Here is a 24974-nt window from a genome sequence, read left to right as displayed (position 1 = left end):
ACAAGGTCATGCTAAAGTTGGAACTAACCACAGCCAGAGATGTAAAGAATGCTGGCCGACTTCTTCATTTTTGTCAGTTCAGTCTGACAAGTTATCTTAGTGAAGAACTTTTCAAGCTCAATGCTATTCCTCACCTACAGGTAAGAACTTTTCCCTCAAGGTCTCTATAATTTGTAAATTGTGAGGAGTACTCTTCCCTGTTGAGAAGCCAATCAGATGCACAGAAACACACAGAGAGATAGAAGAAGAAGAAGAAGAAGAAGAAGAAGAAGAAGAAGAAGAAGAAGAAGAAGAAGAAGAAGAAGAAGAAGAAAACGAAGCATAGGAGTCCTGGCGGTGTGTCAAAAGAACAAACATCCTGTCTGCTACTTCTAATCCTTAAAAGTCCATCTGACAAATCAACAGCCATTACTTTGCAGTTTGCACTATTGGCCTTAAATTTCTGTACCTGCTTTCTAAGCTCATTTTACCTGAGGATCGAAATCCTGTCATGGCAGGTGCTCTTTATTTACTGTCAAGGAACAGCCCACAAACTAAGGCTTTGTATATGTTGAGTAACAGAATTTTGGCCAATACAAAATGTGTTACTGCTCTCTTTCTCTTGTGAAACATGGCACAAAATATCTTACGTTTAGGGGCTGGACCAGATGATGCAGTCCCTTCCAGCTCTGCAATTCTATGATGATGACGACGATGATGAAAAGATGAGAACAATAATTTTGCTGTTCCTAGTCTTTGCGTGTAGATACAAGACTAAGGAAGATTTACATTCTTAACCATAACACAGAATACTATACCATATGACCTGCCCTTAGCCCTGCAATTTCTTGCCATTGTGGCGCATGAGTGATCATGAAAAATCTTTAATCCAGCATGTTAACCTGTAAGAGTTATCGTTAACTTAATTTCTTTTCATTCAGAGCAGCTTCAGATGCAATAGTGTCCCTATACACTTCTGGCTTGTCAAAAAATATTTTTCACATCTTGCAGTTCCTGCAGGGATATCCCGGCATATGGGCGCATATACCTATGCTAGCACACATAATGTGCCCTCTGGCTGCATTTGCATGGCCAGCTTACTTTTACAAAAGGAAGAATTTAGGGAGCAAACAGCTCCCTTTGAAGTGACAGATCATATCAGACTCTTCATGAACAGTTTTTTTTTCCCCCAAGGTTGTAGAATCAGTTCCTCTTCTCCAGCAAAATAGCTTTTAAAATGTAATATTTCTAACCTAGGAATGGAAAGGCAGTCAAGTTCCCATTTCCTATAAAAGTTTTAAGGTGTAAGGAAAATACATAAAAATGTGAACATGTGGGGTGGGGGGAGATACATTACCAAATGTGTACTTCAGGAAAAATTATTACCAATTTGTGCATGAATTAATCTACACAATGGGGAGGGGTGTTGCAATGAAACGCAAACCTGAGATGGGCAAGCATGCCTGTGGGATTATAAACTTTTTCACATTCTCACTTGTCCTTTACTGCTGAATCACTGTGGTCATCATGGGAAGAGGCAGCCTATGTAGCTTTGAGCAAGCTGCACAGCCCCAGAGAGCCCACAGGAGAAAGAGCTGGTGAACCAGTCATGAGCGCTCTGTACCCAAAACTCCTGGAAAGGATAATCAAAAGTCAGAATCAATATTATGGCATGAGGATGATGGAAGAAAAGGAGAAATTATATCCAGGACTGGTGCAGCTGTGATTTTCAGCCAGACACCACATGGTGAAATACCACAAATTTGACACACCAAAAGTTATTCATTAGTGTCAAACGTGCATTTTCTAGGTATACAACTTTTCAAAGCAGTTTCTAAATGTTGGGATAAAAGATGCAGTGTTTAACGAAGAATCAGAGAGGAATAACCTCAAACATCTTGAAAAAAAAAACTGGATTCTTTTTTTTAAAAAGTCTTCATAGGACACTCAAAACATAACAGAAAAGACACTAAGTGAGCTTTCCCAGAGAATGAACTCCACAGGGCAGATATTACAACAGTAAAAGCCTAATCCTGGATCATACCCTGCCTTACCCTGGACAATTCAGGGACCTGTTAAAGTAGCTTAGATGAGGACCTCAATACCAAGTAGGCTGATGTGGAATTAGATGGTTCCTGAGCTATCCTGATTGTAACCATTTAGAACTTTGAAAGTTAAAAACCATCACTTTCAGTTGTTCCTAGAAATGGACCAGGGATGTTTTTCCCCCAAGAAAGGCAAGAAAGGTTCTGTATGACTAAAAGAATCTGTAACTTAGCTCTCATTTTGTAAATTTACTGTAGATTTCAGACAACCTTCCATAAAGGGCAGTCCTAGTATATCAGAACGGTACAAATAATTGTGGCTCAGCTATCTTTGGACTCACAGTGTGGTGTAGTGGACAGAGTGACAGACTAGGACTCTGGAGGATGGGGTTTGAATCCCCACTCAGCTATGGAAACTCACCAGGGGAGTCAAACTGGTAAAAACACTCCTTAAATATCTTGCTTACCTCGAACACCCTATGGGGGTTGCTATTAGTGAGTTCTGACTTGATGGCACAAAAATAACAATATGTTATCTTTGTCTAGAAGAAATTGTTGCTGTGCATCAGCCTAAGTTATGGTGGAAGTTGTTCTGTACTATTAGGGCCACTTGAGTCTCCTGAAATATGACCAGATTAAATAAGTCTCTCAAAATTACAAAATTGATACCTAATCAGGGATTCACAGTGTATATAGAACAGGTTGTATGCTTTTCCCCTCCAAAGATGAATCACTTATACACAACATCTCCATCTTAAAGATGTGAGCTTCAATTTATATTCCTCATTTGATCCATTAGCAACCCCAGATGTTTATCATTGATATATTTTGTGCAATACTTTGGTTTTGTCTCACTTGCAGTTTTATACATTCAAGAATTCTCTGAAACATAATGTCCTAGCAAGCAATTAATGTAGGCTATTTGAAAACACGCAGGAGCCTCTTAAGCTGACCTTGGTACTCAACATTGATTAAAGGGTTACAATATATCACTGTCAAAGTCCTGTCAAACAGTAATTGAAAGGATGACATATATGTTGAATAGTCATACATTATGATGATAGCACTTCAGTTTTATTATTTGAAGTATCCAATATTCTGTTCCATAGAAATCATTTTGGGATTGTTGGAAATAGATAAGGGACTCCAAGGTTCAACATACACATTACAAACAACCATGAGACCTCAAGAGAGGCTCTGATAAATGAGAGCAAAAACTCAACTAGTCAAGCTTTATATTCACATGGTGGCCAACCAGAAGCCTGTAAGACACTGACAAGGAGAACAGGAGGATAATATCAAACCCTTCTGCTTGTGATCTCCAGTAACACGCTGCCTTTGGTACTGGAGGAAATCCCATTATGGACAAAGTGGGACTGATTTTGCCCCAACCTTACACAAGCAAGAATGTGGCCTTCTCACATCCTGAGGATGCCCTGTAAATGTGGGTTGCCATATCCCTTAAGAAGATTCACAACTTTCTTATCGTTTCCATTGGTTCTGCATGGTGTCACAACTAGCTGTTCAACACCTGAATGGGGTTAGTCAATTACTCATTGGGAGGAACGGATAAGAATTTTGGAAGCTACATTATCTGGCTGGGAGCTCACCATTTTCGTTTTTACCCACTTCATACTGATTATGGAACATGTGTGCAGAACTGACTTGGCTAATTGCCCTCTGGTCTTTGGACAAGACTTGGACAAAAGGTGAGATGGCTGGACATGGTATTAAAAAAAATCTTAAGGGATCAGAAGTGTGAAGGGCAGATCCCAGCCATTGCCAGCCAGCTTGAGGGCAAAGTTTGGAGATGGTTCTTAGCATTGAAGGGGTCCTTCCATGCCAACCATTGAACAATCCTGAGCAAGAGAAGCTCTTGGAAGTTTCTCAACATGAATCAAGAAGATGTTGGACTGCTTAGATCAGCCACTGCTGATCCATGTGGTGAACGGGGGAACAATGTGTAGCCTTTCTTATTGCCTCAGAAACTTCCTTTACTTATTTACTTCCTTACTTCTTAGGTAGGGAACCCAGAGAGGTTTACAACATTAAAAATAGGCATCTAAGACCTACCAAATAGATGATTAAAGACCTATATAAATATTAAAATACTGCAAGTTAGTTTTAAATATTGTCTTTGTTGCAAGCCTCCTTGGGTCCTTTTTAAGGAGAAAGGCAGGATAAAGATATTTTACATACATACATACATACAGTACACACACACACACACACACACACACACACACACACACACACACACACACACACACACACACACACACATATACATACATACATACATACATACATACATACATACATACATACATACATACATACATACATACATACATACATACATACATACATACATACATACATACATACATACATTCAACTGGTTATCCTGTACAGTGTCTGATCTTAGATGCCAAATACTTGCTTTAAAATGAATGTTATTTTGAAGGATAGCAAGGAGGGAGTCAACAAGCCTCTCAGGGAAGGGCATTTCATAGTATGGGAACAGCCACTGAAAAAGTTTTCCCTCATCAGGTGACTCTGGGAAGATGGAAGGATAGAGAGAAGGGCTTCCCCTGATTATCTTAGCAGACATAGGGGCTTGTGTGGGGAGATAGGATATTTCAGCCTGGACCCAAATCAAATAGGGTTTTATAAGTCAAAAACAGCACTTTGAACTGGGCCCAGAAATGAACCAGAATCCAATATAGCTGTTGTAACAGGGAGTTACATGCTTGCTGTATCCATCTCCTGTTAATCTCACTGCAGCATTTTGCACCAGTTGACTTAAAGGCAAGCCCATGTATAATGTGTTAGAGAAATCAAAACAAGGTATAACCAAGGCATTTCACAGTAGACAGATCAGGCATTTCCAGAAATGAGTGTGGGTCGTGCACAAGCTTTAACTGTACAAGCACACTCCCAGCTTCTACAAGAACCTGGGCATGCAGGCTCAGATTTGGATCCAGATATACTTCCATGCTGCAGACCTCTGTTTCCAAGGGCAGTGAGTGTAAAACAAGCTGAATCGCTATTCTCCTGTTCACCTTTTGACTAACCAGAAGCATCTCTCTCTTGGCTGGATTAAGTTCCAATTTGTTCATCCTCATCCGGTTTGTTACTAGTGCCAGACACTGATTTAGAATCAAAACAGCTTCCTCAGGTTTAGATGGTAAGGAGAAAACAGAATCGGATGAGGCCTGAAGCTGCTGAGTTATCCAGCAGAACCAAAGAGGATACAGTTCTGTATAGCTGATAGTTTTTATTACATATTGACAGCTACTGCCATTCTGTCTCACTTTTCTGCAAAATAATGGCACTCAAGATGGCTAGCAAGCATCATTTAACTTTAGAACACGTTAAAACATGTTAGGCAATAATTCCATTAAAATATCATGATAATCAAAACCAGTAAAGTCTTTATAATGCTCAGTAAATATAGAAACAGTTTAGAAGGCTAGTTTGCAAGAGATGGAAATGCGTCCTTTGTAAAAGTGATGAGTGTGAGAAATAATTGCAACTCTGTGGGGAATCTGTTCCACTAGCTAAGAGCAAGATAACAGAAGGACTCTTTCTGTGTGTGCATCAACCAGACCTTAAACTGTTTATTGGGTTTTGCTCACTGCAGAGCATTACACAGAGCAATGTTATAGCCCTGAAATAATGCTGCACTGTCTTGTTGAATTGCCAATGAAAGCTCAGTCTTAAAAAAACACACTTTATTCTACAAGAAAACTTTCTTCTATGCGGAGGAAAGCCTTCATGTACTGTATTTGGCAAATGCACATTTTACAAAAAAGTGTTTAGCACGATCTCCTCCCTGATATTTGCATTGACTAAATGAAGGGCGTTTTTGGAAGTCACTAAGAAAAATGACCCCACCTATGTTTTGAAATGGTACAGTAAAGAACACTTTTATTCCGGGCAGCAAACTTGTGTGTTTATCAGGTACTCTTGAATCAGGCTGGTTACCAAGATGGAACATATGGCAGACATACCGAGATGTGTCTAAATAGCTCTTATTTTAGATCATGTTCTGACTGAGTTCCATTATAATTATTATAATTATTCCAGCTTTTTACATGGCTGACAGAATGACTGGATTAAAAATGGGATAGTATGCTGTTTCTGTTCCATAAAGTATTATATATTCCATATGATCTGCTACAAAACTGATGAACATTTAAAGCATACTGGAATGTAAATAATAGTGAAGAACTGTTAAAATGTTTTATGCATAGTATGGTGAAATAACAGTGAGAAAACCGGAGTTACATTTTTAATCTGGACGGGAACTGTAAAATAACCAAGTATCTATGACCAGATAAAATAAAGAAAATGCTATTAAAATGACTACTCTTAAAGAACATACCAAATGGTGTGTTTCAGCTCCATATGTAATAATCTTCACTTTCCCCTCTTTATTGGTTCATTTACTGATACACTGATACATTGATTGATTGATTGATTGATTGATTGATTGATTGATTGATTGATTGATTGATTGATTGATTGATTGATTTGATTTGATTTGATTTGATTTGATTTGATTTGTATCCCACCTGTCTGGACCACCGGACCACTCTAGGCGGCTTCCAATATAAAAACAGACAATAAAACACATTCCAATATATGAAAAACAACAACTACAATGAAATAATAAAATAAAATAAAAAATAGAAAGGAGTAAAAAGAAGATCAAGGATTGGCTGGAGGGAAGGCCTGAATGAACAACCAAGTTTTTAATTGGATTTTAAAGATGCCCAGCGTAGGGGCTGCACGAATCTCCGGAGGGAGATTGTTCCAGAGGCGAGGAGCCACCGCCGAGAAGGCCCAGTTTTGTATCTTCTCCTTCCGGGCCTCTCTCGGCGTCAGGCTCCTCAGCCTCACCTCCTGACTCACGCAAGTGATCCGGGTAGATCTTGGTGGGAGTAAGCATTCCGCCAAGTATCGAGGTCCTAAACCGTTTAGGGCCTTATAAGTAAGCATTAAAACTTTGAAGTTGACGTGGAAACAGATGGGCAGCCAATGCAGTGCAGCCAGCATTGCAGAAATATGATGGTATTTTCTCACTCCAGTGAGGAGTCTGGCTGCCGCATTCTGCACCACCTGAAGTTTCCGTGTCAGCCTCAGAGGCAGCCCCACGTACAGTGGTCTAATCTTGAGATTACGAGCGCATGCACCAAGGTAGTGAGCGCCCCCGTGTCGAGATAGGGTCTCAGCTGGGCAATCCGCCAAAGGTGGAAAAAGGCGGTGCAAACTACCGATGCCACCTGTGTTTCCATGGTGAGCGTCGGGTCCAAATGAATGCCCAGGCTGCGGACCCCACTCTTTGCGGTCAAGGCGACCCCCCCAAATGTGAGAAAGCCACCCAAACCACCTACCACAGGGGCACCCACCCTCAGAACTTCCGTCTTGTCCAGGTTCAGCCTCAGCCCGTTCTCCTGCATCCATTGCAGTACGGTCCCCAGGCAGTGCTGAAGGGACAGGACAGCATCACCTGGAGTTGGTGAAAAGGAGATGTAGAGCTGGGTGTCATCGGTATATTGATGACACGAAGCCCCACACCCCCTGATGACCCCACCCAGCGGCCTCATGTAGATGTTAAACAGCATTGGGGAGATGATCGACCCCTGAGGAACCCCACAATTGAGACTCCACGGGGCCGAGACGCTCTCTCCAAGCTGTACTCTCTGGGGATGGTCCCCCAAGAAGGAATGGAGCCAGGCGAGTGCCAAGCCGCCAATTCCCAACTCGGAGAGCCTCCCCAGGAGGATACAGTGGTCGACGGTATCAAAGGCCACTGAGATGTCGAGGAGGACCAGCAGTGACACTTTGCCCCTGTCAGCCTCCCTCAACAGGTCATCGTATAGGACTACCAATGCCGTCTCTGTATTGTGGCGTGGCCTGAAGCCCGACTGAAACGGATCTAGGGCGTCTGTTTCATCCAGGTGAGCCTGAAGCTGGTCGGCCACCACCCTCTCAACCACTTTGCTCATGAAAGAAACATTGGCGATGGGCCTATAATTGCCAATTTCATCCGCCGCCAAACTAGGTTTCTTTCTTATGGGACTAATGAGTGTCTCCTTGAGGGCAGATGGGAATCTGACCTCAAGGAAAGACCCATTTATTATTACTGTGGCCCATTCAGTTGTACAGTATGTAATAAGTAATAAGGTTAATGCTGGAAGATTTAGTACAAAACATTACATGCTTACATTAAGTTGGGCAAATTTAAATAAGTACAAACAGTGCATAAGGACAGATAATGTCTGTTGCTTTTCCATGTCAAATATTATGTCCTCCCTTAAGACTAAGTTACATGTTAATTTCATCATGACCATAAAGTCTAATATCCTAGTCAGTTAATGGAGAGAGCAGATATTTTTCAGCAATTGCAGCCATTGAAATTCTAACTGAAGCTGATAAATTAATGATTGGTTCTGAATCTATCATCTACAAGCTGTTCTAGTGGGTTTATTGGTGCCTTTATCATCTGTAATTTGTTCTGCATAAAAAAGAGTCATATGCCATTCTTGTGACAGCAGAAATTTAGTATGAACTGGTGGGTTTGTTTTATGTCCGTTTAGCTTCATTAATGACATGGCTGAGATCCCTGTAATCCCCTCCAAATATTTGCTAAGTAATTAGAAAGAATAAGGGAAAGCTTCAGATGAATGTTGTAATCCATGTTGTTGCTGCTGCAATGTGCCGTCAAACTGTTTCTGACTCATGGTGACCTTAGTAGGATTTACGAAATATGAGAGATGTTCAAGGAGTGGTTGGTGATTGCCATCCCCCAGGGAGTTCCCATGACCAAATGGGGATTGAACTCAGGTCTCATGAGTTGTAGGACTATCCATTACATCATTCTGGCTCTGTAATGCATATTGACAATTTATATTTATTTATTTATTTATTTATTTTATTTCTATCCCGCCTATCTGATCATATTAGACCACTCTAGGCGGCTTACAGTAAAAACAACAATGTAATTTTAAAACTTTACAGCAGAAACGTAAATAATAATAAAAAAATAAAGAACAGAATAAGAAAAAAGATCGTCAAGGGTTTTCTGTTGGGAAGGCCCGCCTATACATCAATGTTTTTAGTTGTTTCTTAAAAATGCCCAGCGAGGGAGCCGCGCGGATCTCAGGGGGCAAGTTGTTCCAAAGGCGAGGAGCCACCGCCGAGAAGGCCCGGTTTCTGGTCTTTTCCTTTCGGGCCTCTCTCGGCGTTAGGCTCCTCAGCCTTATCTCCTGGCTCGCGCGAGTGACAAGCAAACAACTCATCAGAACACTGAGAACACCAACAGGAAACTCACAAAAATTATAGCCTTCTTCTACTTCTGAGTCCCAGATGTTTACAGTAATTATGTCTCTGCTCTTGGGTCATGGCTGAATAGCTCAGTGAGTTACACAGCTTGCTGAAAAGACAGAAGTTGGGAGCTTGATTCTCCTCTGTGCCTCCAGGGAGAAGAGCCAGCTTTTGTAGCCTTGGACAAGCTGTGTAGTCTCAGGATGCCCCCAGAAGAAGGGAATGTTAAGCCACTTCTGAGTGCTGTCTGCCTAGAAAACGCTGGAAAGGATCACCAGAAATCAGAATTGAGTTGATAACACATGGCTGTTTATATTATTATTGGTTTGCTCCCAAGGCTTTTCTGATGTTCCCTTCAGCTGAGTAAGGACCATGGATAGCTCCTTTGCAACCACAGGGCCAACTAGAGCACTGGTTCTTAACCTTGGGTTACTCAGGAGTTTTGGACTGCAACTCCCAGAAGCCTTCACCACCAGCTGTCCTGACTGGGGTTTCTGGGAGTTGCAGTTCAAAAGCATCTGAGTAACAAAGGTTAAGAACCACTGAACTAGAGTCCCCTCCAAGCATTTGTGATAATTCAATCCCATCTTGCTTTGCCCTGTGTTCAGCTCTACCTTTCTCCCTTGCCTTGAATTCTTCAGGCTAACACAGTCATACACAACTTCTCTTTCTTTTGAATGACTGGGCTTGGGAGGGATTCAGGAAATCAAACCTTCACTCTGAGGCAAGATTTAGTTATTATTTATTTTATGCTCACGTTTATCTTGTCAAATGGCACTAAACACGTGCACGCACAGGAAATGAGTTGTCAACAACTCATGCATAAAAACAAACAAACAAAAAGATGATCCACAGGGGGAAGGGAGACATGAGGTGGTTAAAGGGGCCACTGGGCCCATAATCACAGATTGGCCCAAAATATTTCCTGAACTGTTAGTAGGCAGTTGAATAGAAGGGAAAATAGAAGGAGTGTCTGGGATTGAAGAGGAAAAGAAGAGACTGAGAATTTATCTACACTATACAATTATAGCAGATTGACACTTCATTTTTTTTTTTTTTTTTGCCTGTGAAATCTGGAGGTTCACAGCCTGTTGAGGTAGTTGGCATTCTGTGCTATGTTTCAGAAGATGACCTTAGAGCTGCTTACAATGGAACTTTATCAGACAACAAATCCCAAGATTCCATAAGGCAGAACCATGGCATTTAATGTGGCATCCAAATGTTTTTAACTCTAGAGTGTAGGCACCCGCACAGAAGCCCTGTTCAGTCATTCTTAAACATGTCTTCCGCTCATAATTGAGGGGAGCATGCTAGTCGTGGACCCTCCATCATAGCTTTTCTCACACTTAGTGACAGTCGGTAGAGTGGATACCTTTACTGCCAGTGGATACCTTTTCTGCCACAAAGCTAGAACAGACCAAAAAAAACGGGGTGCTGTCTCATATGGGGAGCCTATGCAGACAGAGTAGTCTCTGTTTCTTCAAACTGTTGCCTTTATGTGGAAAAAAAAGAGTGATGGCAGAGTGGCTGAGGCTAGCACACTTTTCTCTTCAGTTATGGAGGATACGTGCCTTAAGAATGACCAAGTAGGACTGAAAATAAAAGGAATACCAATAGAACCATCTAATTATCTGGACTGGTCATTTCCTTCTTTATACTGAGAAACTATTTTTAGAGGCATCCAGGGAAATACATGCGAGTTGTTGACTGAAATTAACTGACCTAGGAATTTAATTTTTTTGAGTTTGCCCCTTCAAACCTCCTCATAGGTCAAATTAAGTATTTGGCTGCATTTTGAATTTGAGCTCTGTTTGACTTGTTAATGTTAAAAGATTTGTTTTGCAGCCTTGCATGCTGTCTGTGGTTTGTGTGACTGGGGGTTACTTTTGTGGGCAGGGCTGATTGTCTATCTATCCAGGACTAATCAGTTGTTCCTTCCTTTGATTTCAAAGAGAGACCTGCCTGTCTGCTGACAGTTATTCCCCTCTCTTTAGTCTGTTGGAAGCAGTTGTTTGTTTGCTGTTGATGTTTTTCGTTGGTTGCTAAGTATTTGTGCTGTAAAAAGCAGCATACAAATCTGTAATTTCAAGCAATTGTAGGTAAAGAAATGTTTCCTATTCTTTCTTCTAAAAATGTCTCAGAGTGAATTATTGAGACTTTATTGGGAATTTGTAGCTATTCTCCTTTGTGGGTCTCTATATTTCTAACTAATTAGCTACCTCTTGTGTATGAAGACAGACTCAACTTCCTTTGGTTTATTTTGAATATCCCACTATGCAGCTTCGTTGTGTGACCCCAGGTTCTAATCTTAGGAGAAAGAGAGAAATATATCTCTAACCACTTTCTCCTACTATGTGTGACTTCATGTCTTTATCAAACACACCATTGCCTGTCAATCACCTTTGTGATAAAACTGGAAGGCCCACAAAGTTCTCCCATCCTGGTTATTATCTAATTCCCATGGCACTATGGCACTACAGTAGCTAGACTTGACCAATGTTCTTCATTATGCTTTCACTCGGTGTCTTTAAAATGGTGTTGGTACTGATAATGCTTTGGGAGTTGATGGCAGGGAATTGCACAGGACAAATTGGGAACGGAAGACAACCAAGCATGCACACAAGGGGATAGAAAGTTAGAAACTGCCACTGACTACATTTTACAGATAGTTCTTGTTAGATCAAGGTTGTTTTCTGGAAGATAAAGCAAAATGGTCCTTAAGACATATCTTGGAACACAGCAGTGAATACCGCACACTCACCCACTCTTGGGGTTCTTCATGTGCACTGGTGGTTTAACATTGAACACCTGCCCTCCAAAACCCTGCAAATACTTAGTTTTCATTATTGCATTGCTAAATCCATGCCCAGCATCCTATTCAATATTTACATGCAGCTGGAGTTCCAGTGGTCGAGCCTATTTAGAGCACTCTGCCAAGGTGCTGGTCATGCAGAACCTGGCACACAATCGGCATATTGTCCTATTGCAGTAGCAGCTTCTGTAGCTGAAATTCTGTGACTTGGAAATATTGAAGACGATACTGGCCAAATGGGCCTGGCATAACCTGCAGAGCTTGGAAAAGTTATTTTTGGACTCCCCCCCAAAATTATTTTTGGACTTCCATTTTGGCCCAGATAGCAGAGCTGCTGGTGTGCTATCTATAGGAAGAATAGTCACACAAACGAATATTCCTAAGGTCAGCCACTTGTGCCTTGAAAGAATTGCTCCTGCAACTTCAGAAACTTACCAATTACATAATTAAAAGGCTAACAAGGTGCCTATGCATATATCTGGGAACAATGTGCCTCCTGTCTATAAGACTCCACTGCAGGTGGGTGAAAAACTAATTCTGTGACAATCTCACTATCCAGTGTTATATGTGAATTTTGGAATGCCAGATTTTCTACAAAAAATGCCTTCACGGGATAGAAGTGGCTCCACAGAAGAAAGGAGATGGGAGGTCTCACTTCAGTGACAATGAAGGTGTGTTTAAAGAAAGCCGGCTTAGAAAGTAGAGAGTGAAACGAAACATATTCCAGTGCACACCTCATAGCAACCATCTCCCACTCTTCACATTTGAGAGCTATTGCACGTATTGCCTGAAATACATCCTCTGAAGCACCCATTAAAGCCATAGAAGGAAGTGGATTCAAATTTAATTCATTTGAGAAGCAAGCGATTAGAAGCAAGTTGAGTAAGATAGGTAATTATAGCACTTAATGCAGGATTTCTAAACCACTGCATTTCCCCCGATTTCATCTAATTTCCAGAAAGTACATTGATTTTTTTTTTTAAAAAAATATATCTATACAAGGCTATTTTAGAAGCAAGAATGCCATAGCCTAATAATGAAGAATTGGTTCTAAGTTTTGACTGTTTATGGGGCATAGCCATATTTGTACATTAAAACAGGAATAACCAAGAATGTTATTCAAGACGGTCTCTTTGGCATAAGCGCTCATGGATTGCCACCCGTGTCTTCGGATGCATGGAGTGAAGCTTCTGTTAAGAGGCATTGATACACAAGGTGTTTTTGATGTAGCATCTGATTCAACATGTAGTCGGTTTAGTCAACATAGTTGTGGCACAAACACCCCATCCAATACCAAGTACAGTGGTGCCTCGCTAGACGATGATAATCTGTTCCACTGAAATCACTGTTTAGCGAAATCATTGTCCAGCGAAAATCCCCATTGGACTGAATTGAAACCTGTTCAATGCATTCCAACGGGGAAGAATTGTCGTTGTCTAGCGAAGATCAGCCATAGGGAAGCCACTTTGTGAACTGCCGATCAGCTGTTTAAATCACTGTCTTGCGAAGCTTAGGTCCCGAAAACACCTGTTTTGCGAGCGCGGTGGGAGCTGTCGAAATTGTTGTCTAGCAAAAATCGGTTTGCGAAGCAGGGACCAAACATTGTCCAGCAAAATTCTCCCATAGGAATCACTGTTTTGTGATCGCAAAAAGTCAATGTCTAGCGAAAAAACTGTCATGCGGGGTAACTTTCTAGCGAGGTGCCACTGTAGTGGGCTACTATTTTTTTTAATGCTAATGGTTGATTTTTAAATATGCTTGTTTTAGAAGCCAATGAAGAAACAGGCTATTTCAAATGAAAAGAACACACTGCATATGAGATAGAGGATAACACCATGGGAAAGATGACCTCTCAGACAACATGGGCGTTCACAGTCTTGCCAACTGCTGGCACTTGCTGTTCCCGGGACCATGATGACTGAAGGATCCTGGTAGTCCAGAAACAGCGTCTTTTTCAAGGCCTGGTAGATGTTACAGGTGACACATGAGATGGGCCTGAAGAGTGAGGCATCTCCCCAGGCAGGTAGCTTGCCTTTGACTCATTATTGATCACCTGGAGTTGTTGAAGATCCTTTTTGGTTACAGATCCCAGTAAAACTGCAGAGTGGCAATTAAAATCAGGCTTCTGCTATTGTAGGTATGCTTGACAATTGATGTCATCAATTTCACCAAGGTTTCCTTTGCAGAAAATGCATGTATGATTTGCATCTATATTTACGATGGGATAATTAACATCCTTGTAACACACAGAACAAAGTCAATTCCTTCAGTCTGGGAATTCATTTTACCCATTCTACTTGTTCTCAGTGGTGATGATGCTGTCACTAGGGTAAGTTTGATTGAGTACATTAGGAAGCCCCCCCAATCCGCAAGATCAGTATCCTCTGATTCACTTATCTCCTGCCTGAAAATACTAAATAAAACCTTGCATTCCAGGATGTATTTAACAGAACTGGCCACTAAAGGAAGCCAGAGAACATGCAATGTATAGCGTTTGATACTTCCACGTTTTTCAGCATCTGCGGGGAGAGAGCACTTGGAACCGATCCTCTGCAGATAGAGTGGTACTACTGTAGATAGAAATACATGCACATGGAAAGGCTTGGATTCTATTCATTCATTTTTGGGATCTTTCCTGTACCTGTCATTTTGTCGAACCTGAGCAGAAACAACTCTACTGGACTAATTTTTTTCAACTTTCCCCGTTTGTGGTTCAGACGCTATTCCAAAAACGTGGTGAAGGTAAAGAGGGAAACTGTCATCAGTGGTGATGGCAGTGAGGCAAGGAGAGAGGTGAAAGAGCAAGGTGGGTGCGTGCTAAGTAGAGATGGGGGTATGTCCACCCCTGCACAGGTGGACATAATGAGGGTCCAGCCCCCTGGGGCCGGACCGTCCACTCACCACTCACCTTTCGCTGTTGCCACGAGCTACGAGCTCCCTCCCTATCCCTACCCAGAGTGAGCCAGAGTCTGCAAGCCACTCCTGGCAGAAGGTGGGAGGACGAGCCTCCCTGCAAGGTTGATGAGTAGATGATCTGGCCCCAGGGGTTGGGCTATCTAAGGTCTACTTAGATAAACGGAATTCTTGTGCAGCTTGCTTATAATTCTAAGGCAAGAACTGCCCTGCTTTTTGCCGTGCAACTACATAAAACCCAACATTCCAACAGAGGAAAAGTTTGATTAAAGTCCCATATTTTGGGACCCTCTTTCAGTAACCTGAATATATTGGGTTTTGGAGGCCCTCTATTGGCATCTAACCCAACAGAATGGTTCCTGCCCCCCCCCCCCCCGAATCTGGGTTAATTTCTGGGAGTAAATCACAGCAGCAGTTGCTGCAATTTCTAAATTCCCTGTTCTCTCGTCCTCAGAAGTGGTGTGGATTGGTCCCTGAAAGAGAGGGCAAGGTACTGGGTAGAGGTAACAATCATGAAAAGGGGCCAAACAGGGTGGCCTTACCATGTGGCAGGATAAGGTGGCTTTTTCAGATAGCAGATGCTACAGGGTTGAGAGGGGTGTGAAGCGCTGGGTGACAGAGACACATGGCTTTTTTTTGCATCCTAGAATCTAGCCTACAGCCATCCAGTTGAACAGAGGATGCTCTCCTGTTGCCATTATCAAATTGAGGTTCAGCTGCCAGGCTAGTTGTACATAGAATGGCCAGGAGGCACCATCTTGTCCTATAGAACAGTGGTCCCCAACCTTGGGCCTCCAGATGTTCTTGAACTACAACTCCCAGAAACTTTCACCACCACTTCTGCTGGCTAGGATTTCTGGGAGTTGAAGTCCAAGAACATCTGGAGGCCCAAGGTTGGGGACTATTGCTATAGAAAGCAAACTGTTATGCAAGTGCCTGGAGCAAGCTATTAATAGGATTTTACCAAAGATCTCCATCATCTAGAGCCAGTGACAACCAAGTCACCATTTTCATAGTCATAAATTACACAGTGCTGGCTTACATCAAATGAGCATCATGCTTTTTTTTTCTTTAGATAAAAACTCACAAGGAGTGACTGTTATCTTGTTTGTCAACAAGTAGCTTGTAAAAGTGGATTTGCACAGTAGCCCAATCTCTCTCCTTCCTTACCCAAATTCATGCTGGACACAAAATGATTAAACTGGGCGATATCTTCCTCTGTCGTTACAATGGATGGGTGTTTATAAAGAAGTCTGAAAGATCAATGACACTGGGGGGGGGGAAGACAAGGAGTCAATGAATAAATCTGACAAGATTTCTTATCACGGTAACAAGACAGAAAATAATGGGAGAAGAATAAGCTTTAATAGCGATCAACAACTCTGGAACAGACGGAACAAAGAATCCTATTCTTCACCTGCCACTGTATTATTTTTGTTGGTACATCATCTCTTCACCTTTGTAGAATAAATTACCACTTTCTGTTTAACTGGTCTCACAAGGAAGCTAACCAAAAATTACAGATGCTGACTGTATTTGCAGAGTTCTTGGTTTTGCTCCCCTGTCTTCCAAGCTGGCCTTCCCTTTAGGGCAGAGTGAGGCAGCCACCTCAGGCAGCAGATTTTAGGCGTCACGAAAGGGCAGCAAATTGTTCGTTGTTATTGTATTTGTGCTGTCAAGGAAGGTAAAGCAGGCATTTCTAAGATTTTCTGCCTCAGGCGCCAAAATTGCTTCACCAGCTTTGGTTGCTAGGAGCCTTGACTCGGATAAGCCGGGGCGAGCATCATTTGCTGCTTTGCCTCAGGCAGTGAGATGGCTTGATCTGGCCAGTCTTGAATCAGTACATTCCCGATTTGCTGAGTGTAGGACTCCTCACTGATGGCATAGGACGTGTCTGTATGGCTTATGGACATTCTGGCTTGCCTTCCATCTTGGTTAAAAAGAAATCATTAGGCTGGGTGAGGAGGTGGCCTTACTCTATTCCTCAGGAGCTGTACCTGGTGTAACCCTGAGCCAAGTCCCAAGCATGTTCCCCTGAAAATATTCCACAAAATGTTACACTACAGGTATTTCTTGGTTTGGGGTTTTTATAAAGACACAAAGAGAACCTAAGCCTACCTTGACCTTTGTGGGAACTCTCTTTCTCTGTGTGTGTATTTTAGTAAGAATGACATTTATTCTCTTTAATAATCACACACATTTAAGTTGATCCTGACTTATGGTGATCCTTTCTAGAGTTTCTTTAGGTACAGCATACAGAAAAGAGGTTTACCAATCCCTTCTTCTGGGGATACTCTGGGACTCCGCTGCTTGCCCAAGGTTACACAGGCTGGCTCTTCTCTTGAGAAGCGGAGTGAGAATCAAACTCCTGACCTCTAACTCTGCAGCCAGATACCAAACGCATTGAGCCGGTTCTAGTGCAGAGGAGGAACTTAGCTAAATGCCATTCGGTGACATCCTTAAAATGGTGGGCTGCTTTCCTCTGGGTTTGGTGGGACCCAGCTGTCATTACCGTCAAATGCCAAGGGTCTGATACCACATATTGAAATCAAATAGCACTTGAGGAGGAACATCAAAGATCTGAGGAACCTTGCAACACATAATGTTCTGGAGGAAATTTCTTTCAGTTTTAGTTTAGTTTCAGTAACTCTTTCTTTACTTCGTTGGCAGAAAAGGCCACCAGACGTCTATCATTGGCTCAGAAGGACCTTCCCTTGGTGGCAGAATTAGAAAGTATAGGAACAATTTCGGATTATTAGTTGGCAGATCTTGGGAAAATGAACCTTTTGGATTGCAACCTCTTGCATTCCAGTTGCAGCAGTCCAAAGAAGTAACATTTCCATAATCTGGATGTCAGCAACCTTAGTTCTGCCCAAAGATAATGAGAAGGACTTGTCTTGCAAAGAGTGTATCAGTTCCTCAGCTTGTGCAGTTTTGCTGTGGACCTTAAAATGGAGGGAGGGAGAAAGATGCTCATTAGTAGGGACAAGAGGTGTTTCTTTCTCTTGGTTGTTTTTGGTAGCAAGCTGCAGGTGGTTGAAAATGTCCATGGAATTACCTCTCAGCAGAGCTCCAGGCATATTGATTAAGCCTACGGAGAAAGTCTGTAGCCGCTCCTTCCAGTTGAGCTCTCAGTGACACTGCAAATGCACCTTTCCCCACTAGTGCTTCTCTTTTGCATCAGAGAAACAGGAAAAGATGGTACAAAGTGCAGGCTCAGGCTGCTATGGAGAGAATTAAGTGACTTCGCATTTTAAAAACAATATATATCTTCCTGATGACATACTAATTTATGAGGTGCTTTTCCCAGCTAGCAACTGCACAGAATTTGGAAATACTACTTTGTTTTTAAAGGACACCTCTCAGAACATCCCAGCAGGGGGATTATGGGGACTGTAGTTCAAAACATTTCCAAGCTATCACTTGCCAGTGTTGGGGCTTCTGTTTTTCCCTTCTGTTTGTGCTTCCACCTGCTTTCTTGCTCTTCCTCTGATAATCAGTCCATCACTGAATATTGAGAGAATATGCAAATTTAAAAGATAGGAGAAGGCAGCCTTTGAGAATTCTTGCGTGTCATATAGTGTGTGTGCAAATATTTATCATCTCTCTATGCAGCTGGAAAACTGTGGGTGTCGCATAGAGCAGACCCTGGTATTTGACAGTTGGAGATGGAAGATGAACAATGTTTGGTTGTTGTTTTGCAGGTGACAACTGTGGGTGTGGCCACAAGCATGCTGGCTGGAGGATTCTAGCAGTTGTAGCAGAAATGCAGTATTTTCAGTGTTCTGGTTTTGTGTTAGGTGGGTCCTAGGTGCTGCCCTGAGATTTGAAGGATCCAGATTCTGGTCCTCCTGGACCACGCAATTCACAGGGTGATCTCCACCAGGCCTGGTTTCTTTCAGCTTGATCTACCTCAAAGCGGTGATCTCAGGATACAGTGGGGAGAAGGAGAGTCATATAGCTTGCCCATTGGAAAAAAAGTGGGGCATAAATATAACTAATGAAGTAAATCAAATGCTTGTTTTGATTGACACTAAACGTGGGTTGTTGCTAACTATTTTAAGAAAATATTCTAGACCTATGCTGTAACAGTTGTTCCTGAAATTAAGGTGGAATGTCTTCAGACAACACCTGGGCAACAGTGGATAAGCATGCGATAAAAACAGAATGGCCTTGTGAGAAGGGATTTTTGGTTTCCTATGGAAGCCTATTTACTTCTACTTTTATCCCTCTCTTTCCCCCTCTCTCCCTCTCTCTCAGAATGGTCAGTGTGGATATGTGTGCCTGCAGTCACATTGAACTCACACGAATTTTTTTTTTTGGGGGGGGTTAAACTCCCAGAATATCCCAGCAAAATTTTGCCATCACTGTGTGCTGTAGAAGACAAGTAAGGAACTGTAATTTCTGGCCGGGGTCTGGTTTCTAAGCACAGCTGCTTCCACGGGCTCTTCTCTCCTCTTTACTTGCATTCCCTCCTCCCCCTCCTCCCACACTTCTAGTTAAAAAGGCTTATGGATCCAGAGCTTCTGCTACAAGAAGTAAAGGAATTTGCAGAAAGAAGTGAAGGCGGTTGTGGTGGGGGATGTCACTTGACAGATTGTTGTTAGGGCCCGGGGGAGGCTGTCGAAGAAGGAGCTGGATTCTTCAGCCTGCATGAAATCATCACCGTGCGTGCACTGGAACAGATGAACTCCAGGCAGCCCTTGGTATAGGATGTGTGTCTCCGCTTTTTTGTTTCCCTATCTCCTCCGCCGTCTAAAATGAGAAACACATCCAGCCATTGTCCACAGTGCAAACAGAATCTGTCTAGACTCCAGAGAGGTCTGTGTGTGTGGATTTTGAAGTAGGGTAAAAAGTGCAGGACTTTCTGGAGCCTACAAGGGAAGGAATGATTCCCACCCACCGACCCCAAGTCTGTGGCAGCCAACGTCTTCCAAACAAGAAGTAGAACTCCTGAGGTGAGTAGAAAGATGTTAACGGAGAAAGGTCTGCACATGTTTATTCTGTCTAAGTGGTGGCATTTCAGCAGCTCCAGGGGATCTTTGGCAAACAGACTCAAGCAAGGTAGCATCTATTTTGGGAAGCAGAGAGACTGTTGCTGTCAAAATGACTCAGATGTATGCATATGTTGGTTCCTTTCACCGGGGATTTACAGGTTTCCTTTATGTCCCAACCATCCGTTATACAGTCTACTCTACATTCCTGGGCAGGTACTGGCATTTGACAGGCCTTTTTTTCTTTTTCTTTTTTTCTTTTTGAATCATGGGGAAAGAGAACTTGCTATTTTACGTGTGTCTCTTGCGAGTTTCTGGCAACCAGAAATATTATGCATTGAACACCATTAAAATAGAAAATCTTCAAAACAAAACGGAACATGGTGGATTACAGATATGACAGATGCTCCTAAAGAATATTGTTTTTTGTGTCCAAATGCTTTTGCCTTCCATTAGGTTTCCTCATGAATTGCCTCATTACATAAACTGTAGTATTGTAGACCTGGAAGGAACCCGAGCTGTTATTTAATCCAGTATCTTGCCACTCTGTGGCTAAAGCATCCTTCATAGACAATCATCCAACCTTTGTTTGAAGTCTATCTTGGTTCAAGCAAAGAGGCTTATAAACAGAGAGAGATCACCTACTTCCTTGTAGACAAATTTAGTCTCTGAAGTCAGTATCATGGGTTCCTCAGGTTGAATTGACTGTTGTTTGGGGCAAGGATTTTAATGCAATGGTACTCATGCTGAAAACCTTTTCTTCAGAAACAAACCATGCTCCAACAATTCTGGTTTTGAAATACATAGTGAAAACACACCTGTTTCACACCTTTCCTTGTGGAAGCCAGTCTACCACTTATTTTGCAGAAGACATACACCTTGTCTTTTAATGCTGTACATTGTGTATGTGCATTGCACTGGTGATCAAGTTTTGTTTGGTGTAAACTTTGGGGAAGGATGACTGCAGCTTTCTATGCGGCTTATACCAAAGGTAATACAAAACAAAGCATTCCTTTTTAAGATGCCACAAGACTTTACCAAAACAGGTACCCCACCCCATGAACAGCATGTTATCTCTTTGTTGTACAACACCTTGAAGCCCTTAGATTTAAGCAGTACATAAATATTAGTTTATCAATTAGATCCAAGTCCTGTTGGTCGGCTAGAGTACATTCCTTGAATCAATCAAATCAATCAGTCAAATCAATCAATCAAATCAATCAATCAAATCAATCAATCAATCAATCAATCAATCAATCAATCAATCAATCAATCAATCAATCAATCTATCTATCTATCTATCTATCTATCTATCTATCTATCTATCTATCTATCTATCTATCTATCTATCTATCTATCTATCTATCTAATCTATGCATTGAAAAAAACACAGAATGCATACACCAAATTTCAGACAGCAGCAACCATAAAATGCACCAGCAGCGGATGATAATGTGTGCTGCTTGTTCATAATCCCTATTATCAAGAGCTGCTATAACATTCCTAAAAGATTATTGTGACTGAGCTTGCTGGACCTAAAAGGGAAACAGCATGACATCATTGTGCATATTGAATGGTGGACTAGACAGTGCATTGGGCTGACAGTGCACAGCCTTTCCTAAGTTTTTATGAGGCATTTCAGTGGAGGAGTCCCTGTTTCATGTCATCTCCATCCTAATCTAGAAAGAAAAGGAAGCACTCTTAAGCACCAGGAATGCCTGGAAACAGAACTGTGCTGAGCATTTCTACATCAAGGAGACCCTGGCCTCTTCTGCGTAGACCCCAAAGCTGGAGGGACACGTACATGGTCTACAGTTCTCTGTTGCATATGGCAGAACTAGGGATGGCGAAGAGTTTTGTTTCATCTTGGTTGTGCCGCAAGATGTATTTTGTATATGAATATCTGTATAAGGTAAAGGTTCCCCTTGACAATTTGTCCAGCCGTGTCCGACTCTAGGGGACAGTGCTGATCCCCGTTTCCAAGCCATGGAGCCAGTTTCCGTGGTCATATGGACAGCGCGATTAGACACAGAACGCCGAATAAATGTATAGATGTAGGTAAATGTCAGGAAACTTCATCAGGTCCAGAACACAGCAGCCAGATTGCCAACTGGGACTGCTGTAACAGCAGCTCCACTGTTGCAGGAGCTCCATTGGCTGCTGATCTGTTTCTGGGCTGAATTCAAAGGACTGGTTCTAACCCATAAAGCCCTAAACTGCTTGGGCCCAAACTATCTCAAGGACTGCACCTCCTTTTATGAGCCCACTTGAGTTTTAAGATCAAAAGGAGAGGCCCTCCTTTCAGTCCTGCCACTTTCACAAGTGCATTTGGTGGAGACATGGGAGAGGGCCTTCTCTGGTTACTGCTCCCAAACTTTGGAACTCCCTCCCACAGGAATCTAGGCTGGCCCCATCCCTGCAGTCCTTCCACGGGTGAAGACCTTTCTCTTTAGGCAAGCTTTCTCGGAATGACTGGCTGTCTGAGTGGGGTTTTTCAATGAATTGTTGTGCCTTACTGCTTTGAATGTGTTTTGGTATTGCTTATGTTTTTTGTTTGTTTGTTTGTTAGTTTTTGTTTTGTACGATATTTGTTTGATCCTTTTTTGGTGGCCGTATACTCACCATTGTTAGCATTAAATACTGTATTTAAAGCCACCTTGGGTCCTTTTTAAGTAGAAAGATGGGATAAATCTATTTCAAGCAAATCAATAAATTTTCCAAATTCCCAAATTTCTCCATATTTGTAACAGAAAGAACTTGAGAGTAGAGTACGCAAGTCACTGAAATGGAAATCAACAGATCTGTCCATCCAGAATCAGCTGTTTGAGTCCGTAACTCTTAAAATCCCAGCCTTGAATTCTCATGTGTTCAAACAATGCCATGCTAGATGACAATGTTTTCTGAAGCTCTTTATCACATATATAGGTTTGACTTTGGCCAGTTCAGATGACTGAAAAGTTCGAGAAATTCGCTGAAATTTGCTAGGCATGTTCACGGGACAGAAGTAATCTGATTTTTTTTAAAAAATCAAAAGCAGGAGAAATTAAAACTGACAGATTTCCCTGTTCCTCAGCAAATCCCATGCTGTGCAAGGCTATAAACCGACTGAAGCTTCCCCTGATCACCCATAGTCTTCTTAATTTGCTGACATATTTAGATTGCCTTCTTCTGCCTCCACCTGTAGCATGGTGGGTGGCAGATGACATTTGCAGTAATTGCTCTGTAAGCAGCTTTCTGCATTGCACCTGCTCCCTGCTTGTGGCAATCTATGAGATCGATGGTGCATGCTTATGAGTAAAGATTGGATGGCTTCTGCCTTATCAGTGATAAAAAAACACACACAAATACAAACATAAAAGGAAGTGGAAAGAACCATTTATGTCCAATGTACAACGAGAGGTGGGTTCTCTAGACATGAATTAATGAATGAATCAGTTCAGCAGCAGGATATATTTTGGCCAGCAGATTATTCTGTGATCTTCGTCAGGGGCTGCGAAAGAAGAAATGGATGATACAACCAGTGCAATCATACCACATTCATAAAATGTCAAAATACTTCTTTAGGTAGTCATCCTCAAGGAGCTGCTGCTGCGCCTCCCTTCAGGCTGTTACCACCTGCCATACAGTTAAATGTGGGGACAAATAATCTGAAACTTTCGTAGACATGGTTCGTTTAGTGATATGTATGCACAAGATACTTTGGGCTGCTTGGATGGCTCAGTATACATGGATACATGGCTAGAAAAAACAGTGGTTGGGTTTTGATTCCCTATTGGGCCTCCCAGGAGAACAGCCAGCCTGTGTACGAGCTGCATAGTCTCAGAGTGCCTTGAGAAAAAAGGACTCGTGAATCACTTCTGAGTACTCTAAACCAGTGGTCCCCAACCTTGGGCCTCCAGATGTTTTTGGACTTCAACTCCCAGAAATTCTGGTCAGCAGAGGTGGTGGGGAAGGCTCCTGGGAGTTGTAGTCCAAGAACATCTGGAGGCCCAAGGTTGGGGACCACTGCACTTAACCTAGAAAATCCTGAGAAGGATCAGCAGGAGTTGGAATCAACGTGACAGAACATAATAATAATAATTATTTAATAAACCATCTTGAAGATGACTGCTATGAAAATGGTTTTATTTTGTTGCTTTTTGGATGTAATATGTTGTATGGGTTGTCCCTTTCTTCTATTTGTTGAAATACTTTGGGCGGATATAATGAATAAAACTATTTTTTAAAGACTCCATCTCTCCATGGATGTTAAATTTAGGAGTAATGCTTTGAATTACTAACTTCTGGATTGTTTTCAGAATATCTGGATTCTTACTATTTTAGCTTTAGGGATCTGTCATTATTCTGGTGGTGATGGGGTGTGTTTGTTTATTTATTTATTTATTTGTTTATTTTTTAAAATGCGTACTCTGGCAGAATGCCTTTTCCCACCCAGTTCTGCCATAGTCGTTCTAGCCAGGCCGGGCGGCTGAGGGGCCTAATGCCGAGGGAGGTCCAGAAGGAAAGAACAAGGAACCGGGTCTTCTTAGCAGTGGCCCCTCGCCTTCAGAACAACTTGCCTGTGGAGAGCCACCTGGCTCCCTCTCTGGGTGTTTTCAGGAGTAAAGTTAAGACCTGGCTATTTTGACAGGCTTTCCCTCCTGTCGTATCTTAAATTTTGACATTTTTCTATCTTGGATTCATAGTACATGTATATTGGTTTCACTGTTTTTAAAAATTTGTAATGCCACCCAGAGTAGACCTTTGGTTTAGATGAGCATGGTAGAAGCCCAATCAATCAATCAATCAATCAATCAATCAATCAATCAATCAATCAATCAATCAATCAATCAATCAATCAATCAATCAATCAATCAATCAATCAATCAATCAATGTTAAGTGTATGACAGATGAGC

The 24974-nt window shown here is 42.0% G+C and overlaps 1 protein-coding gene across 24 annotated transcripts in view; it reads left to right on the top strand.

Moving 5' to 3' along the window:
- PHACTR3 (phosphatase and actin regulator 3) overlaps nucleotides 1-24974 on the top strand; it is a 262718-nt gene that overhangs the window by 37873 nt on the left and 199871 nt on the right. Inside the window, exon 1 of one of the 24 annotated variants that reach the window (XM_078392142.1) lies at nucleotides 19800-20042. The exons of 21 other annotated variants lie outside the window; for them this stretch is intronic. The gene's annotated coding sequence lies outside the window, so the exon portion shown is untranslated. Of the gene's footprint in view, nucleotides 1-19799; nucleotides 20043-24974 lie in introns of those variants that run through there. 2 more of the 24 variants (XM_072996801.2, XM_072996802.2) reach the window with 2 other exon arrangements.

This window comes from Pogona vitticeps, chromosome 4, assembly GCF_051106095.1.
Source record: "Pogona vitticeps strain Pit_001003342236 chromosome 4, PviZW2.1, whole genome shotgun sequence".
Classification (NCBI taxonomy): Eukaryota; Metazoa; Chordata; class Lepidosauria; order Squamata; family Agamidae; genus Pogona; species Pogona vitticeps.
The sequence above is the reverse complement of the archived record's forward strand: the minus strand, read 5'-3'. Positions and strand labels throughout refer to the sequence as shown.